Source organism: Amborella trichopoda, chromosome 12 (genome assembly GCF_054954075.1).
Source record: "Amborella trichopoda isolate Santa Cruz 75 chromosome 12, AtrichopodaSantaCruz75HAP2 v2.0, whole genome shotgun sequence".
Lineage (NCBI taxonomy): Eukaryota > Viridiplantae > Streptophyta > Magnoliopsida > Amborellales > Amborellaceae > Amborella > Amborella trichopoda.
This window is the reverse complement of record NC_142347.1, coordinates 7652801-7672521: the sequence shown is the minus strand read 5'-3', so window position 1 is coordinate 7672521 and position 19721 is coordinate 7652801. Positions and strand designations below refer to the sequence as shown.

General features: G+C 38.1%; 1 protein-coding gene across 21 annotated transcripts in view; it reads left to right on the top strand.

Moving 5' to 3' along the window:
- Positions 1-19721, top strand: part of MAP1C (methionine aminopeptidase 1B) — a 70169-nt gene that overhangs the window by 39199 nt on the left and 11249 nt on the right. The gene's annotated exons all lie outside the window — the stretch shown is intronic.

The following is a 19721-nucleotide window of genomic DNA, read 5'->3' as shown; positions in this document are numbered from 1 at the left end:
ATTTTTTATATTTCTAGGCTTCCTGATTGTGTCCACGTGTCTGTCTTAAATTAGTTTTCTTGTGATCTCACCTTTCACAACCTTGTAGACAATTTAAATACAATACCCCACTTAAGTCGAATGTTACTCCTTCTATACTGGCAGATCGAGCCAAATGCCACATCCTATTGTCAAATTGTTTGGCAGATGACATTACCGAAGAGGATTTTCAGAGGTTCATCCCTTGTTGAAGTCAGAAAGATACCCAATGATGGTTTGTAGGTCAGTAGAGCTTTGTGGTCTCCTACTTGCGAATGTACGTCTGTGAGAGCGAGAGCTAAATACTCAACAAACTTTTGCACGACTTGTACACATGGCAACTGCATACTGAGAAGCAACCCAAAAAATGGAATATGTACAGATTTGAGAGTCCCCCTTGGACTATAGTACCCCTTGGACTATAGTGATATGTGCGTGAGTCTTTCTCTCAAGGGGGAACCTGTAACCCATGTTTTCAGGACCATGTTTTCATTATTATTGGCCAGCTTTGATGAGCTAATCATAAGCCCCCTGTATGAGACTATGGGTCATGGGTCTTGTTGGGCTAGTTTGAGTAGATAGTCGAGGATCATGGTTATTAAGTCGAGTGAAATGCCCTAAAAGTCACTTATCTTGACCTGTTGGTACTAGTCCACTTCTATCTCTTTTTTAGTGCAATAAATGTTTTTGTGAATTTCAGAAATTTTTCCAGAATTTTTAGAATTATTTTCGGTAGTATAAAGCCTTAGAAGCGTGTTTTAGAAATTCCTGTATAGTGGAGGGGTTAGTTGGTACTCGTGTGGGCCTCTTGGATCCAGCCCTCACATATGAAGGTGGTACACCCCTCTCGTCCCTTGTTTTATTTTTTAAAATTAAAAATAATTTTGTTCAGTAAGGAAATCTTTGGAAAAGATATTGTGTCCATATTTGGGGGAGTTAAGAATATTTTGTTTTGAGAAATTGTTTAAATCTTTGACCAAATCTTTTATTTTTTGAATTCCTACAATCTTGTGAGAGATATGGGAGTCTTAGAAAATTAGGTTTTGATTCGTCTTATCCTAGTTTTGACTAGAAGTGGATATGGGTCAAAGATTCAGGGGATAAGGTTCTTCCAAACTCATGATGGCTGATTATGGGATGGATGTCTCAGGTTTAATCCTCTCATCGCATAGATTTCCTAAAATCCTATGGGCCATAATGAGTCACAAATTGGATAGGCATACCTAGGGCCCTTGAGGCTTGTATAAGGAGGGGAGTCCCCCTCATTCTCTATATCACATTCTAGCCTCTCTCTCTCTCTCTCTCGCTCTATCTCTCTCCTCCACATCCCACTCTCTATCTCTCTCTAGTCACCAAAGGGTGGCATGTGGCACCCTAGGCTACTAGGGCTGGCACACCAACCAAAGATAACAGAGAGGGGTACGCTCAGTCCATAGTAAGACCAAGGGAGGTGCTTTTTGAGGCATGCTCTAGAGAGGTCCAAAAGGGATCTAGAAACCCTAATCTAGTTTATGCTCTCAAAACCCTAGATTTGTGAGGTATTGCATAAGGAAACTTTCCAAATAAGGAAATTCAGTAGGGCCAATAAGACCAGACAGCGGCATTAGTCAGGACATCGGGTGTGGGGTGTACTAAGTCGGAGGGGTGACTCTAGGTAAATTCAAGTAAGTCTTCTCGACAGTTTGGGTTTATTTTGTAGTCATTCTTTGCTTGCTTATTTGAATTTTCAAGTTTGTACTAAAACTTATAGTCAAAGCATGTTTCTCAACTTGGATTGTGTCTATTCTATTTGGCAATAAAAGAACAGATCCTAGGTTGTTTTTAGGGTTTTATTTCTTGTTTATTGCAGTGTTTTGTGGCACTTGTAAGTGGGATTCAGCTACATTAATAAAAGAGCAAGGAAAAATCTTTATGTTATCTCCCTTCAATTCCACATAGCCACGCCTTTCATTGATATCAAAGCTGTCATATTTTACTGCCAAAGTTTAGGAGTTTTCGTTTATTCTTGAGTCAAGAAAGATGGCAGCCAAAAGCTTTATGCAAGTTGGAAGAGAAAAATTGACCATGTCCTCTTCAAAGAAGTACTCAGCCAGATGCTCACTGAGAACCCCCCACCTGCGCCAAGGGGGAATGTTTACGGAAGGCAATATATATGGATGCTTATACTCAGTGGGAGTGCAAACGACCCTTGGCTAGGCATCTCCCCCTTACTGTCATGGATGATGCTCATGCCTTTGAGTACGAGCCCCCGGAGATTGCAAAAGAAATCCATCAAAAGCCCGAGGCCCATTATGCTACTCCTTCCCTTATTAGAAGAACCATGGCGATGAAGCAATTCTCTGACCTAAAGCTTAAAGAGGGAGGAAAGCTGATTGAGCACATTCAAACTTTCTGAGCTCTAACCACAGAACTCGAGGCTGCTAAATAAAGCCAGATGAAAACATGCAAGTGTGCCACCTGCTGAATTCCATGCCAAGCTCTTGGGAAGCTTTCATCTCAGCCCTTTCTGTATAAGAGAGCATGCCAAAGTTGGACGAGACCAGCCCAAGCTTAAAGCAGCAGAAGAAAGAAGGATGACTCGTGATACTCCATTCTCGGATGATTCTGTGAACCTGGTACACCTCAAACCCAACCCAAGATCATTTAAGAAGAAAGACGGGACAAGGAGATGAATAAGAATAAGAAGAATGAGAATTGAAAGGGGGTTGAAGGGCCATAAGAAAAAGAGGGACTCAAAGAATACCTAGTGTTATAAATGCAAGAGATTTGGGCAAATTGCGAAATGCTTTAAACACTCAAGAATGTATATCCCATGGCCGATAGGAAGCATTCTTGTGTGGTTGTGGAGACCATGCTCACTGACCCTAAGGATGGGTCATGGCGTTTTCACTCAGGGTCCATTGCCCATGTGTCTAACACCAAGGATGACTTCAAAAATTTCAAGCCAAATTCCCCTAGGGATTAGCATATCTTCATGGGTGGAAATCAGAAGACAAATTTTTGGTATTGGAGATTATGTCCTTCAGTTAGAGAATGGAAAGGGCATGGTCCTAAAGCAAACTCTTCATACTCCGCACATGAGGAAGAGTTTTGTTTTGGTCTCTAAATTGGCTAAAGCATGATACTACACCATTTTTACTAGCAATAACGTGGAAGTGAAATTAGGGAAAGAATTAGTCATGAATGGTCTTGTTGTAGAGAGTTTCTTTCCAATTGCAAAAACGAACTCTATTTCTTATGTCTAGTGTTATAATGATAGTGATGATGCATTCATATGGCATATGAGATTGGGGCACATAAATCCTACGAGAATGAAAAGATTAAAGAGACGACTATTGAAAAATCTAAATGGAGACTTATCCAGAGTTTGTGAATCATGTGTTCCTGGAAAGCTGGATAACAAATCCTTTGTGAAAGCTCAGAGAGCTATTGACATTTTATTTGTTGTCCATAGTGATATTTGTGGACCTATGAATGTGGCTAGCAGGGGTCACAAGAGGCACTTTATCATTTTCATAGATGTCCACTCCCGTTTTGGCCAATGTATACCTATTTATGGGAAAAGTTAGAAGCCCTAGATCGTTTCAAAGAATACTCCATAGATGACCACTCCCGTTTTGGCCATATATACCTATTTATGGGAAAGGTTAGAAGCCCTAGACTGTTTTAAAGAATACAAAGCCGACGTAGAAACCCGAACAAACTATAAAATTAAAATGCTTAGAACCGACACCGGTGGAGAACATTGTTCATGGTCATTTAAAAAGTTTTGTATTGAGCAGGGTATCATTCAACAATATAGTATGGCGTACAATCAACAAAATTGGGTAGCCGAGCGATGCAGTAGGACCTTGGTGGAAATGGTGAGGAGCATGATGCTAAACACTCCCTAGATTTCTAGGGGGAAGCAGTTTTGATAGCTGGTTACATTCTTAATGGGACTCCCACAAAGGTTGTCCTACTAACTCCTCATGAGATTCCTTGACCACCTAAGAGTGTGGGATGCTCTGCCCATGTCCTAATACCCCATCAAAGTAGGACAAAATTAGAATCCAAAACTGTTAAGTGCATCTTTCACCCACCACATGGTATGGGATACCGGTTTTATAACCGTAAGACAATGATGTCCTAGAAAGTAAGGATGCCCATTTCCTTGAGAATGAGTTCATTCAGGGACATGCCACTCGTAAACAAGTTGATTTCAATGTAATAGTGAGCGACGCGAGTGAGGCCCAGTATCTCTAACCATTCTTCCTAGGAGAAATAACTTAATTCTTCACCTTCCTTGGAGAATATTATGAGAAAATTGAAGAAGAGCCCTTACATGAACCTTGCTCCTACCAAGAAGCTATTAGCTGTCCAGAAAAGGCACAATGGGAAGAAACCATACTTGATGAACTTAACTCAATGAAACATAACCGAGTTTGAGACTTAGTGAACCTACCTTTTGATAGAAAACCCATAGGTTGCAAGTGGATCTTTAAGAATAATTTGAACTCAGAAGGGAAATTAGAAAATTATGAAGCTAGATTTGTAACTAAGCGTTTTACCCAAAAAGAAGGAATAGACTATGATGAAACCTTCTCCCCAGTAACTAAGTTCCCATGAGGATCCTTATAGTTATAGCTACCCATTTTGCCTCCGAACTCCAACAAATGGATGTGAAGACTGCATTTCTAAATGGGGAATTAGAAGAAGAAATTTACATGAAACAACCAGAGGGCTTAATATAAAAGGGAAAGGAAAACCTAGTGTTTAAACTTAAGAAATCCCTTTATGCCTTAAGCAAGAATCAAGGCAGCGGTATATTAAGTTTGAAGTGACCTTGTTAAAAGTTGGTTTTGTACGTAACCAAAAAGACTATTGTATATATGTCAAGGATAGTCAAAGTGAAGTAGTATTTGTCCCCTTATATAATTCAATGACTCTCGTATTGGAAACAAAAGCGTCCTTGTCACAATGCTTCGATGTGAAAGATCTTGGGGAGGCTTCATATGTTTTGGAAATCATGATCACTGGAAATCAAAGAGGAGAACCATTCAATTATCTCAAGAGACAATGCTAGAAAACATTGGAATTATTTGAAATGGAAGATTGCTGGTCCATATTAACCCCTATTGGAAAGAAGCCCATGTTGAGCCTAGCCATGCATCCTGGAAGTGCAAATGCAAAAGGCGCCATACAGAGAATTCTGTACAGAAGTTCACTTGGGTGATTGATGTATGCCATGTTAAGGACGAGACCTTACTTATCATTTGTTATGAATATGATTAGTAGGTTCCAGAATCCAGGCATGGAACACTGGAAGGCAATTAAAATAGTTCTACGATGTTTAAAGGGAACCGTTAATCTCGCACCCATTTATTGAGGAGGCTTGGACATATAGATACAAGGATATTCAGATGCGAGCTATTAGGGCATTCCAGATGAGATGAAGTCCACATCTAAGTATATCTTTACACTTGCTAGTGCAGTAGTTTTCTATTGCTCAAGAAAATAGGACATTGTTGCATTCTTGACTATGGAGTCAGAGTATGTGGCTTGTTGTCTTATTGCAAAAGAAGCAGCTTGGTTGAAGAAGTTCCTGAATTAGCTCATATTTGATCCATTGAGGTGCCTGTGTGTAAGAATCTTATGTGACAACCAGGCAAAGAAATATGCAGCTAAAGAGCCACGATTTAATAAGAAATCTAGGCATATTAAGGCGGACTATTATCTCATTCACTACGAGATCCGAGCAAGAGAGATTGAGGTTGTTTATCTCCCAACAAATGCTATGTTAACAGATCTTTTCACAAAAGGGTTGGTGGCAAATGTATTCGCCAAGCATGTACATGTGATGGCCTTGAAAGAGAGTAAGAGGGAGTGATTTTACAGCCTTTAAAGGCCAAGTGGGAGATGTTGGGGTTTGTGGCCTTTAAAGGCCGTGAGAGCATGTAAATAGGAAGTGATTGGATATTGCACTATAGAGGGAGTGTGTAAGGTTATGTGGTCTATGCCCCGGTCATATCCATAACCTTTACCCCTAGTCATATGGCACTACCGAAGAAAGTGTTTAGAGCTTCATCCCTTGTTGGGGTTAGAGAAATGCATAGTGATTATTCATAGGCCAAGAGAGCTTCGTGGTCTCCTGTGCACGAGGTTGGCATGTGAGAGCAAGAGCTAAATCCCTAACAAGATCCTGCATGACATGTACCCATGTCAACAACATACAGGGAAGCAACCTTGAAAAAGGGATACATGTAGATGTGCAAAGAGGGAGTCCCCATGGCACCACTGTGATATGTGCGTGTGTCTTGCTTTGAAGGGGCCAAGGAAGAACCTATAGGGGTGGCAACAGGTCCGGTATGGGTCGGGTCCAGCTGGATCCAGACCCATGCCCAAATAGTATTCGGTCCAGGTTTTGGACCCGGACCCGACCCGTCGGGTCCAAAAGTTGGACCATTACCATTCTCGTCGGGTCCTGGGTTTGAACGGGTCCATTGCCACCCTCACTATGAGCCTTATTTTTTGCTCTTTTTTACCATCACATACACATATTATTGGCAGCAAGGTCACAATCACTCGCCATTAGATTTCAAGCCGTCTGATTTGTCTTTTAATAGCTAAGATGACTACGAGTTCTTATTGTATACGATCCTTAATATACCCAAACGAATAGGGCACGAAGTATTTTATCTACAACAATTTATGGGTACGGGTCGGGTCGGGTCGGGTCCAACTGGACTTGGACCCGAACCCGGACTTGAATAGTATTCGAGTCCAGGTTTTGGACTTGACCCGCTAGGTCCAAATGTTGAACCCATGCTCAGACCCATGTCAGGTATATCTGGCAGGTCCTGGGTCAGGTCCAAGTCCATTGCCACCCTTAGGAACCTATAATTCGCATTCTAGGACCGTTGCTCCATTATTCCTTGGTTAGCTTTGACGGGCCAGTCATGAACTCCTCCATGAGGCTGTGAGTCATGGGTCTCGTTGGATTGGTTTAAGAAGATAGTCGAGAATCATGGTTAGTGGGTCAGGTGGCAAGTCACTTATCTTTACCCATTGGTACCGGTCCACTTCTTGATATTTTGTTTTTAGTATAATACACTTTTTATGAATTTTAGAACTTTTTCTAGAATTATTAAAATTATTTTCAGCAGCAAAAACCCCTAAAAGTGCATTTTAGATATTTTTGTATAGTGGAGGGGCTAGTTGGTACACATGTGGGGCCCCTAGATCTAGACTCACATGTGTGCCACACCCACATGGCTGGGGCATGGAGCCCATGGGGTCCACACCTCACATTGGAGGTGGGACTCCCTCCTCTGTTGTTTTATTTTTCTAAAAATAAAAATTGCTTTGTTTGGTAAGGAAATCTTTTGCAAAAGATATTTTGTCCATATTTCGTGGGAGTCTCTAAATCTTTGACCAAATCTTTTATCTTTTTGAATTCCTACAATCTTGTGAGAGATATGGGAGTTCTAGAAGATTAGGTTTTGATTAGTCTTCTCCTAGTTTGACTGAAATAGATATGGGGCAAAGATTCGGAGGATAAAAGGTTCCTAGATTCCTACCTAAATCGTGATGGCTGATTTATGGAATGGGTGAGTCAGATTTAATCCTCCCACTTCATAGATTTCCTAAAATCCTAATAGTCTTGATGAGTCACAAATTGGATAGGCATACTTAGGCCCCTTGGGGCCTATATCAGCAGGGGATCCTCCATCATTCTCTGCACCCCATTGTAATCTCTCTCTCTCTCTCTCTCTCTCTCTCTCTCTCTCTCTCTCTCTCTCTCTCTCTCGATCTCACTCCTCCATACCTTGTGCTCTCTATCTCTCTCTAGTCTCCGAAGGGTGGCATGCGCCGGTCTAGACTACTAGGGGTGGCACGCCACCCAAAGATAACAAAGAGGGGCATGGCCAGCCCACAGTAAGACCAAGGGAGGTGTGTTTCGATGCATGCCCCAAAGATGCCCAAAGGGTTATAGAAACCCTAATCTAGTTGATGCTTTTAAAACCCTAGATTTGTGAGGTATTGCCTAAGGAAGCTTTCCAACTCAGAAAATTAGTAGGGCCATTAGGATCGTAGTGCGCCATCAGTCAGGAAACTGGTTGTGGGGTGTACTGAGTCTTAAGCAGGTGACTCTAGGCAAATCCAAGTCTTCCGGGCTGTTTGGGTTTATTTTTCAATTATTCTTTGCTTGTTTATTTGAATTTTCAGGAACACTATTTGTACTAAAATAGATAGTCAAAGCTTGTTTCTCAATTTTGGATCGTGTTTATTCTATTTGGCAGTAAAAAGAAAGATCCTAGGTTGTATTTAGGGGTTTATTTATTGTTTACTGCAGTGTTTTGTGGCACTTGTAAATTGAACTCAGATACATTAATAAAAGAAAAAGAAAAAATGGTTTCTATACAGCTGCAACCCTAACTGTTGAAGTTGGGTTGCAGTCATCTCCACCGTCTACTTCTTGGACGGTGAGGATTTCACACTCCACCCAAGAATAAAAAACAAGGGCTTCCCGTTCCCAGTTATTAGACTTTTTAAGAAAAAAAAGACCCATTCGTACTTCTCTCTCTCTCTCTCTCTCTCTCTCTCCCATGTTTTCCTCTTTTCAGTCTCCTCTCCTATTTTCAATCGCCAAAGATGTGTGGATAGAATCAAAAACTTCAACAAAGCTTCAAGAGAAAAAAAAAAAAACGCAAGCAGCCCCTGTACAAAGCTTGGCTTGTCATCTGCAAGAGAATTTGAAGAGAGGGATAATGGATATAGACTAGAGAGAATGAGGATATTGTGTTAGAGAGAGAAAGGAAAGGATAATGTGGTTGTGCTACTATTTTTTCCTAAAATGGCAGCCTTCATCAAACCCAACATTAAACACGGACCGAATCAAAATTCTTTGATTAAGAAAATCAAATATTCAGACTGATTTGGCGCCATGTTCTCCATGAATTCATCTCTATAAAGTATGGGCACAGCCCCATGCCTCAATAACATTCACCAAAAGACTAGAGAGAGAAAGTGAGAGAGGTTTGTGGAAAGATAGAGAGAGACCTGTAGAAGACTATACTAGAGGGAGGATCTTGTTGTTGAAACGGTTTCACAACCAAAAGCTTGAGAGAGAGGGCACTTGTTGTAAAACTGACCAAACCCAACTTACCAATTTCAATTGAAGGACTAAGATAGAGAGAGAAACCAATATTGAGAGAGAGTATTTTGCAGGACAATCCCCAAGATTAACATTATGATTCGCTTTTACCTGCGTTTCTTTGTTTTCAGATCAAGCTAGAGATATGGAGGTGATCTTGAGAAATGGAGCTAGAGATATGGCGGTGATCTTGAGAAATGGAGAGATGTGATCTTGAGCTGAAAGATCTAATCTATTATATTCTCTTGGCTACCTGCCCTTGATTTGCAGATGGGGTTCTTAGAGCTTAAACACATGGGGTTTTTAGAGCTTGAAATAGATCGCCATTGATTTGCCGAAAGAGAGGCGTTCTAGAAGTACTAGAGAGAAAGAAATGGAGGAAAAAAAGAAGAAGAAAGAACTGGAGCGTCCAGTTTCTTGGTTGGACTTCTCCTATTTCCTTCTTAATATCCACCATGTATTTTATTGGACGGTAGATATGGTTGCAACCTTAAATGTAGGAATAAGTTTGTAACCGTATATAAACTTTTCCCTATATATACAGGAAAACTCTTCCCAACACGTATAGGCGAAAATGAACAGTGATTTCACCTACCCTTATCACCATCAAAACTTCATTGTACGGTCACAGTTATCCCGTAGTGTTTCAATTTTCATTTGTTTCCTACAAATCTAAATTACTTGAAATTTGGAGCATGTGTACCTCTTAGTGAGACGCACCTAATAAAAATATCTAAAAAATATAAATTGATCAAAATACCCTCCGTAAATTTTTGGGGGTATTTTGATCAATTTATATTTTGCGAATTATTTTTTTCATATTTTTATTAGGTGCGCCTGACTAAGATGTACACACGCTACAAATTTCAGATCCTTCCGATTAGTAAAAAAAAAAAAGAAATGAAAAATTAAACACTACTGGACAATTATGACTGTGTGATGAAGTTTGGATGGTGATGAGGGTAGGCCAAATCACTGTTCATTTTCGCCTAGAGGCATTTTGTAGTATCTTCCATATACATATATACATAAAAAGACAAACATCTGCAACAGTAAAGATTCTCTTGAACGATGTGACTAATTTCGGGTCAAATCACCCGCCTGACGTGTCTCCTCCTCCTTCGCTGTTGTTCGCACGTACCGCTCACACAGACCACCTAAGATTCGCCATGTCGCCATCCGTCACCATCGCAGACAACCCGCTATCTTCTGCACCAACCACGTACCCCTCTTCAGCAAGAATTGGAGGTTCTGGTTCTCGAAAAGAATGAGTACTTGAAGTACCTGAGATGGATGCATTATCCATAATTCTATTATTTGTGGTGAACTGTATTTCAATATTTCCGTCGGTATATTCAATAATTTTGTCTGGAATATTTTGAGTGGGATTCCTATCTCAATGAACAAACAAAACAACAAATATTAACTAATACTCGACAATGGACAGCAAAAAATGAACACAACCAGGATATGGTATATTCTGAAAGTGATGCTGTCAATTCCTTAATCTATACAATTGCCCTTTATTTTATAGGAAATACTTCAATACTTGCAGCACGAACTGCTGATCTTTTATTTATTCGACGATGTCCAACAGAGCAAAATCTTTTCAAAATATTTGCCCCTCATACTACTGCACCAGCTACATCAGAAGAGACAGTACAATCTGGCAATCCTTTGCTAGATGATTTTAGTCAGAGACCCGATGAGTAGCTCGGCCCGATATCATCTCATCCAAAGACAAGACGTTTTCGCTACAAAGATTCGTTTTGTTCCTTACTTTGCATGCAGGATACGACATGCCACAAGATCTACCCTACTACTTTTATAATAAATATGAAAAGATTACAGAGTTATATACGAATAATTGTTGTAAAATTGTAACATAGAAGAGAAAAACAAATAGAATAATTAAAACAGGGAACTAAGATATATCGAATATGATCCAAGAAGTATGAGTATAATCGCAGATTTTGAATGTAAAAACAAACTTAAATTGCATAACTTACTGATTACAAATACAGAGACTTGCAAATCTCTTCCACTCAGAGGGATAATAAGAAGGTAAAGAAGATAGATTACATTCACACATTCTAAAAAGAAGTCATATGGAAGTTACCGACTTTGATGGTGTACAAGTGTCGATGACTGTAAAAGCCTAACCTACTGTCTACAGAATGAAAGAAGAAGGTGAGAAGAAAAGAGAGAAGAGAGAGAATATGAGAGAGCAGAGAGAATATGAAGAACTATGAGAGCTTGCTTCTTGATAAGGCTTGTTGCTTCCTTGATGCAGTCTGCCTTCTTCTTTTGGCAGAGTGGGTATTTATAGAGGATCGTCGGAGGAGAGCAAGTGGCTAGGATTGATTGCTTGGTGACGAAGGAAACCCTAGTGGCTGCTATTCGTTTGCTTGACGAAGAAGGAATGTGAAGATAAGATTCTTGCTGAAGAGGGGTACGTGGTTGGTGCAGAAGATAGCTGGTTGTCGGTGATGGTGACAGATGGCGACATGGCGAATCTTAGGTGGTCTGTGTGAGCGGTACGTGCGAACAACAGCGAAGGAGGAGGAGACACGTCAGGCGGGTGATTTGACCCGAAATTAGTCACATCGTTCAAGAGAATCTTTACTGATGCAGATGTTTGTCTTTTTATGTAAGGGAAATATTTTTGTCGTAGCATTTGCTAGTGGGATCTCATCTGATGGTTGAAGAAGGAATCTTTACTGTGCATGATATGACTCCAATTTAGTCAAATCAGCTAAAGAGGAATATTTGATGTAGCTTGTATCCTGTATGCAAAGTAAGGAACAAAACGAATCTTTGCAGCGAAAACGTCTTGTCTTTGGATGAGATGATATCGGGCCGAGCTACTCATCGGGTCTCTGACTAAAATCGTCTAGCAAAGGATTGTCAGATTGTACTGTCTCTTCTGATGTAGCTAGTGCAGTAGTATCAGGGGCAAATATTTGAAAAGATTTTGCTCTATTTCTTCTAATGTAGCATTAGGGTGTGATTGCTTCATTTTTTTCAGATAGGCCGAAAAAGTGGGTAAACTGACTGTATTATATGCTGGTGGGCTTAATACATTGGTTTGAGGGGGTATTCGTTTCAGGGATAAGGAGGCAGGATCAGTACTGAAGATGTCCCACCATTTGATTTTGAGGGTTTTGCCAAGCTTGGGAATATACTCATAATTGCTCGTATTATTTTCAGAAATAGAGTAATCCCATTTGAGAATCCAGGGTATCTGATAGATTGCCATGAAATAAAGATGGAAATCTTCTAGGTCGGTACAAGTATTATATTGTACAAATTTAGTCTGGAATGCCTAAAATTTATCAGGTAGAATTTGAGTCTGTGATCTCCATAGTAAGAACCAATGGCCAAACCAGTTTGGGAATCTTTCAAGGATGGGAAGTTTGAATTGTAAATACCAGGAATGAGTATTATTGGGATTCTGGTAAAAGAACACGTTGTGCCATGCATCGATATATTCAGCATATTTATAATATTTATATTGGAATTTAGGGTTTAGTAATTTTTTCCCTTGAAGGGGATTGCATCCCCAATCATCATAAGAAAGTAGTTTTTTTTATTTGAAATTTAGAATAGGCATATACTTTAGTTGTGCCTTGGTAGAAATGGACTATTGAAACCGAACCGGTTTCCATGAGAATGGCTTCATACCATTCACGAGTTTTGATTCCATATGAAGGATTTAGATGGTTGATAAGATAAAGGGGAGCTATTTTATTTGGGTCAAGTTGTGCATGAGTATCAGAAATAGGTATGTCTGAGAGGAAGGCTGTGTCTACATAGACTGATTTGGCAGAGGTAAATGGTTTTTTATTTGGATATGTTGCCGGGGTAAACGCCGGACATGGAGTTGGTATTGGACTTTGAGGAGGAGTTTGTAACAAGTACTCAGGTATATTTGAAGATATGAGAGGTGACATAGGTGTCAGGTTTAAAGAAGAATGGATCGGCATAAGAGGCCCAAACATATTGCTAGGTACTATTTCCATAGGTTGTTTTCCTTTTTTGGTATTTGAAGATTGAGGATTATTCATATTGTTATGCTTATTATCAAGAAAGAGTTGCAAACCGTAGGAGGAAAAGCCGTAGGATGAGATTGTATTGTCCTTAGTGTGCTAAGGATATGTACGGTCCCCCCTGCAAAAATTTACGGGTTAAAAAGTCAGGTAAAGAATTAGTAGAACCGTGAAGATGCTCAATAGAAAAATCAAAGGCAGATAAAATAGCCTGCCACCTGGCGAATATTTGTTTGGAGACAAAGTTTTGAACATCTTTTTGCAGAATGTCTTTAGCGGCTTTACAATCGGTGCGAATAAGAAAGTGTTGATTTAAAATATCAGTCTGGAATTTACAAACACAATGAATAATAGCAAGTAATTCTTTTTTGACAGTAGAATAATTCTTTTGAGTTGGATTCCGGGCTTTGGAAGTAAAGCTTATTAATTGTTCTTTAGAATTAATAGATTGTTTTCATATACCACCGAGTCCTAATTCAGAAGCATCGCATTCAATGATTTTAGAAGCTGTTGGATCAGATAAAGTTAAACATGGAAGTTCTTTGGCCTTAAGTTTAAGTCGTTGTACAGCCAAGGTATGAATATTCGTCCAAGGTGGAGGATTCTTCTTTAATCGGTCATATAAAGGTTTAGCATCAAGAGCTAGATTTTGGTAAAAATCACTTATATAATTGAGACATCCTAAAAATCGTTGTAATTCAGTTTTGTCTAAAATTTTGTCAGGAAATTTATCAGCCAAGAGAATAGATCTATCAATTGGGATAATGGTCCCTTGATTTATATTGTGTCCTAAAAATCTAATTTTTGTTTGAAAAGGATTTATCTTTTTAGCAGAAACTACTAATCCAGCATTTTTAACTGTATGGATGAAAGTATGAAGATGTTTAAAATGTTGTTCAAGAGATTCAAAAAATACGAGGACATCATCAATATAAACTATCATGAATTTGTAAAAGGGATTAAAGATATCATTCATTATATAATAATTTCTGATGGTACCTCTATAAAATTTGAATTTCTTGATAAACCCAAAATTAAAGAAATCAATACTGTCAAACAAAATATCAAACAAAAAGAAAATTTTATAGGATCATTACAACTTGAAATCAAACATAAGATTATCAGTTAAAAACTCCAAACTAATGATATGATTCAAAAAATATAACAACTCAAAAGTTTTATTGAAAATGAAATATGTAATGATTTACCAAACGCCTTTTGGCATAAAAAACAACATATTGTTGGATTACCATATGAACCAAATTTTAGTGAAACAAAAATACCGACAAGAGCTAGACCAGTTCAAATGAACACAGAATTATTATAAACATGTCATCATGAAATAAAAGATTTACTCCATAAGAAACTTATACGTCCTAGTTCATCTCCCTGGAGCTGCTCTGCTTTCTATGTCAATAAAAATGCTGAGCAAGAACGAGGAGTTCCAAGATTAGTCATTAATTATAAACCCCTCAATAAAGTCTTACAATGGATTCGATATCCCATTCCAAATAAAAAAGATTTACTCGATAGACTCTTACATGCTGTAATCTTCTCCAAATTCGATTTAAAATCTGGTTTTTGGCAAATACAGATAAAAGAAGAAGATAAATATAAAACAGCATTTAATGTCCCTTTTGGACAATATGAATGGAATGTTATGCCTTTTGGTCTTAAAAATGCTCCATCCGAATTCCAAAAAATAATGAATGATATCTTTAATCCCTTTTACAAATTCATGACAGTTTATATTGATGATGTCCTCGTATTTTCTGAATCTCTTGAACAACATTTTAAACATCTTCATACTTTCATCCATACAGTTAAAAATGCTGGATTAGTAGTTTCTATTAAAAAGATAAATCTTTTTCAAACAAAAATTAGATTTTTAGGACACAATATAAATCAAGGGACCATTATCCCAATTGATAGATCTATTCTCTTTGCTGATAAATTTCCTGACAAAATTTTAGACAAAACTGAATTACAACGATTTTTAGGATGTCTCAATTATATAAGTGATTTTTACCCAAATCTAGCTCTTGATGCTAAACCTTTATATGACCGATTAAAGAAGAATCCTCTACCGTGGATGGATGTTCATACCTTGGCTGTACAACGACTTAAACTTAAGGCCAAAGAACTTCCATGTTTAACTTTATCTGATCCAACAGCTTCTAAAATCATTGAATGCGATGCTTCTGAAATAGGACTCGGTGGTATATTAAAACAATCTATTAATTCTAAAGAACAATTAATACGCTTTACTTCCAAAGCCTGGAATCCAACTCAAAAGAATTATTCTACTGTCAAAAAAGAATTACTTGCTATTATTCATTGTGTTTGTAAATTTCAGACTGATATTTTCAATCAACACTTTCTTATTCGCACCGATTGTAAAGCCGCTAAAGACATTCTGCAAAAAGATGTTCAAAACCTTGTTTCCAAACAAATATTCGCCCGGTGGCAGGCTATTTTATCTGCCTTTGATTTTTCTATTGAGCATCTTCACGGTTCTACTAATTCTTTACCTGACTTTTTAACCCGTAAATTTTTGCAGGGGGGACCGTACATATCCTTAGCACACTAAGGACAATACAATCTCATCCTACGGCTTTTCCTCCTACGGTTTGCAACTCTTTCTTGATAATAAGCATAACAATATGAATAATCCTCAATCTTCAAATACCAAAAAAGGAAAACAACCTATGGAAATAGTACCTAGCAATATGTTTGGGCCTCTTATGCCGATCCATTCTTCTTTAAACCTGACACCTATGTCACCTCTCATATCTTCAAATATACCTGAGTACTTGTTACAAACTCCTCCTCAAAGTCCAATACCAACTCCATGTCCGGTGTTTTCCCCGGCAACATATCCAAATAAAAAACCATTTACCTCTGCCAAATCAGTCTATGTAGACACAGCCTTCCTCTCAGACATACCTATTTCTGATACTCATGCACAACTTGACCCAAATAAAATAGCTCCCCTTTATCTTATCAACCATCTAAATCCTTCATATGGAATCAAAACTCGTGAATGGTATGAAGCCATTCTCATGGAAACCGGTTCGGTTTCAATAGTCCATTTCTACCAAGGCACAACTAAAGTATATGCCTATTCTAAATTTCAAATAAAAAAAACTACTTTCTTATGATGATTGGGGATGCAATCCCCTTCAAGGGAAAAAATTATTAAACCCTGAATTCCAATATAAATACTATAAATATGCTGAATATATCAATGCATGGCACAAAGTGTTCTTTTACCAGAATCCCAATAATACTCATTCCTGGTATGTACAATTCAAACTTCACATCCTTGAAAGATTCCCAAACTGGTTTGGCCATTGGTTCTTACTATGGGGATCACAGACTCAAATTCTACCTGATAAATTTCAGGCATTCCAGACTAAATTTGCACAATATAATACTTGTACCGACCTAGAAGATTTCCATCTTTATTTCATGGCAATCTATCCGATACCCTGGATTCTCAAATGGGATTACTCTATTTCTGAAAATAATACGAGCAATTATGAGTATATTCCCAAGCTTGGCAAAACCCTCAAAATCAAATGGTGGGACATCTTCAGTACTGATCCTGCCTCCTTATCCCTGAAACGAAAACCCGTCAAACCAATGTATTAAGCCCACCAGCATATAATACAGTCAGTTTACCCACTTTTTCGGCCTATCTGAAAAAAATGAAGCAATCACACCCTAATGCTACATTAGAAGAAATAGAGCAAAATCTTTTCGAAATATTTGCCTCTGATACTACTGCACCAGTTACATCAAAAGAGACAGTACAATCTGACAATCCTTTGCTAGACGATTTTAGTCAGAGACCCGATGAGTAGCTCGGCCCGATATCATCTCATCCAAAGACAAGACGTTTTCGCTGCAAAGATTCGTTTTGTTCCTTACTTTGCATACAGGATACGACAAGCTACATCAAATATTCCTCTGTAGCTGATTTGACTAAATTGGAGTCATATCATGCACAGTAAAGATTCCTTCTTCAACCATCAGATGAGATCCCATTAGCAAATGCTACGACAAAAATATTTCCCTTACATAAAAAGACAAACATCTGCAACAGTAAAGATTCTCTTGAACGATGTGACTAATTTCGGGTCAAATCACCCGCCTGACGTGTCTCCTCCTCCTTCGTTGTTGTTCGCACGTACCGCTCACACAGACCACCTAAGATTCGCCATGTCGCCATCCGTCACCATCACCGACAACCAGTTATCTTCTGCACCAACCACGTACCCCTCTTCAGCAAGAATCTTATCTTCACATTCCTTCTTCGTCAAGCAAACGAATAGCAGCCACTAGAGTTTCCTTCGTCACCAAGCAATCAATCCTAGCCACTTGCTCTCCTCCAACGATCCTCTATAAATACCCACTCTGCTAAAAGAAGAAGGCAGACTGCTTCAAGGAGCAACAAGCCTTATCAAGAAGCAAGCTCTCATAGTTCTTCATATTCTCTCTGCTCTCTCATATTCTCTCTCCTCTCTTTTCTTCTCACCTTCTTCTTTCATTCTGTAGACAGTAGGTTAGGCTTTTACAGTCATCGACACTTGTACACCATCAAAGTCGGTAACTTCCATATGACTTCTTTTTAGAATGTGTGAATGTAATCTATCTTCTTTACCTTCTTGTTATCCCTCTGAGTGGAAGAGATTTGCAAGTCTCTGTATTTGTAATCAGTAAGTTATGCAATTTAAGTTTGTTTTTACATTCAAAATCTGCGATTATACTCATACTTCTTGGATCATATTCGATATATCTTGGTTCCCTGTTTTAATTATTCTATTTGTTTTTCTCGTCTATGTTACAATTTTACAACAATTATTCGTATATAACTCTGTAATCTTTTCATATTTATTATAAAAGTAGTAGGGTAGATCTTGCGGCAAAATTGATATCAGAGCCAACCCTGTTTTAGAGATCTAACAGTTACTACTAGTTCGTCTATCTTAAGAAACTTAATAAATTAATCCATTAAAGAAAGTTGGTCCGAGAATTGAGGTTAGAGACGCTCAGGACACCCAGTCAGTTGACCGTTTAGGCCAGGAGAGCCGCTGAGGTCTAGAAGACGTAAGAGGTAGTCAAAGAGGACTGTCCAGATAACACTCAACCGCAACCTAATAATGGAAAAATTTATTCAGAATCTGACGGATAAAACAACTAGTACAACTAATAGAACTCTAAGGATCAAAAACAAAGAAGAAATTGTTATTATATATATATATATATATATATATATATATATATATATATATATATATATATATATATATATATATATATATATATATATGTTACTCCCTTGAATTCCACATAACCACTTTTTTTTGCTTCAATGCCTCACTGCTAGATTGTTTTTCCTTGTCGAAGTGGGGAATGTCATCCAATATGTTATAGATGCATGTGTAGAGTAGTGAATACCTGCTCTTTTATTAATAAAAAATGGGTAGGGGGGCTTCTACCCCACTGACTTACCCAAAAAAAAAGAATACTTCCTTCTTGCTATTGTAGATGAATGAAATTCCTGCTTAATTATTTGTAGGGTTCTCTTATTGAATAACTTGTGATTTTTTTTTTTGACCATTTCAACATGAGATCCTGAGGTCTTATCCAACCTACCTAAAGGAAACAAAATTTGCAAGTCTTTCTTTCTTTAATGACGGAACTAGAATGTTGAATGACTAGGTTGAATGAATTCATATATTACATTTTAAGTCAAAATAAGAACATGCACTTATTATATTCTCATGATATGATAATAGTATGTATAGATTTATGCGTATTAACAATTTAACATGGCTAATGAGCTCCCAAACCATTGGCAGTCACCCATATTCGTGATGTTAGCAATAACCAACCCTATAATAAATGAGTTGTGACCTTCGCCTAATAGGAGTATCCGATGTTTTAATAGTTCTGTTATTGTTCTTTTGCTTGTTTGTACTTCATTTGGTTCTGAATTATGGATTGATGTTCATTTCTTGAAACCAGAACGAACACATTTTTGAGGATAGACATACTACTTTAGTGGTCCATAAAGTTTTATGATACACCACTTGTGCTCGCCTTTGTTCCTAGAAGCCATCAAGTAGACATGACATCAGCTCCTGGAAAAAGGCAGTAAATGTCCACTTGTACATGAACCAACTATAGCTTCCTGTTCTCCTTTAGTGTAAAATTATGATAAAGAACTCCCTACCCTTCCATTAAGCTTCTCTAACAAATAAGTAGATCCATTTTGTCAGTGGGCTGTCTTGGATGTTTATGTGTTTTCTTGTTAAAATACCTATACCTACCGGAAAGAGACAAAAATATAGCACTTTTTGTTTATACTTTCATGTATCTATTAATGTAGAATTCAAGATAGATTATAGCACTTTTTGTTTATACTTTCATGTATCTATTAATGTAGAATTCAAGATAGTCAGCTTCAAAAAAAAATAATGTAGAATTCAAGATAAAAAGTAAATCATCAT